Below are 1,363 nucleotides of genomic sequence, written 5' to 3' on the forward strand. Positions count from 1 at the left end.
AATCATTTTATGTATTTTCTTTTATACTTATCTCTGAATAAAAGATACTCAATAAATGGTAGTTGTCATTACTATATGATTATTTTCAATGGAAAACAGAGAGAAAATTCCTGTAGGTAAGGAAAGAATATTTGAAGAATAAATGATGTTTTATAATTATATAAATGGCATATATTATCATCTTATAGTTAGGCATTGACGATCTTCTTTTGGCTGAAACTCAATCTGATGCGGTATAAAAAACTGTACTGTGGGCGGTGGCAGCAGTTGGGAGGTGGGGGGAGGGCCGAGGCAGATGGGAGGAACATCAGCGCTGGGCATCCCACTTCTGGAAGCTTCTCGGTGTATCACACAGCCAGTGGGCACCTGGCGGGCAGCCGCCTTGCAGCTAAGATGCCCAAGAGGAAGGTCAGCTCCGAGGAGGTGATGGCGAAGGAGGGCCCCAAGAGGAGATTGGTGAGGATGTCAGCCGAATCTGATCCTGCAAAAGTGGAGACGAAGCCAAAAAAGGTGGGGGGAAAGTATAGTATTCAGACAAGTGCAAACAAAGGGGGAAAAGAGGAGCAAAGGGAAAACAAGCTAAAGTGGCTAACCAAAGACTTATACCTGCAGAAAATGGAGAAACTAAAAATGAGAGTCCAGTCTCTGATAAAGCAGAAGAGAAAGAAGCCAAGTCTTAATTAATACCATATATCATGTGTTATCAGTGGTCCTTGTCTCCCTTCTTGTATAATCCAGAGGAACATTTTTTTTTTCAAAGATTTTATTTATTCATGAGAGAGAGGCAGAGAGAGAAAGAGAGAGAGAGAGAGAGAGGCAGAGACACAGGCAGAGGGAGAAGCAGGCTCCATGCAGGGAACCCGATATGGGACTGGATCCCAGGTCTCCAGGATCAGGCCCTTGGCCGAAGGCGGCGCTAAACCGCTGAGCCGCCAAGGCTGCCCCCAGGGGAACATTTTTTTAAACTGTTTTGTAGATGTAAGTTTTTTAGTGGCTCTAGAATCATTTTTAAGAAGGAGAGAATTCCACCTCATCCCATTTTTTAAGTGTAAATGCTTTTTTTTTTTTTTAAGAGGAGAAATCATTTGTTGGTTGTTTCATTTTTGGTACACCCCCAAATAGTGGGATATTGAATATGAGAGGCTTTGATTGTCATGGGTGTTCTCTTAACATCCCATGGACAGGGTAGTTTTTATGTCCTATAATACCAAGCATACTAAATGGCAATTTGGAGTCAGTCGTGCATTTACTGTCTTGGGCATTTTAAATTACTTCTATCCTCGAGCTGTTTTCAATAGAATTGTTTCCTAAAGAAAGCCACTTCTTGATCTTGGCTCTCCCTGTCAAAATTTTGTGGACTCTG

General features: G+C 42.0%; 1 pseudogene; it reads left to right on the top strand.

The window, feature by feature from the left end:
* The first annotated feature begins 352 nt into the window (after positions 1-352).
* Positions 353-680, top strand: LOC112657000 (non-histone chromosomal protein HMG-14-like; annotated as a pseudogene).
* Positions 681-1,363: the final 683 nt, after the last annotated feature.

This window comes from Canis lupus, chromosome 8 (genome assembly GCF_003254725.2).
Source record: "Canis lupus dingo isolate Sandy chromosome 8, ASM325472v2, whole genome shotgun sequence".
NCBI classification, from domain to species: Eukaryota; Metazoa; Chordata; class Mammalia; order Carnivora; family Canidae; genus Canis; species Canis lupus.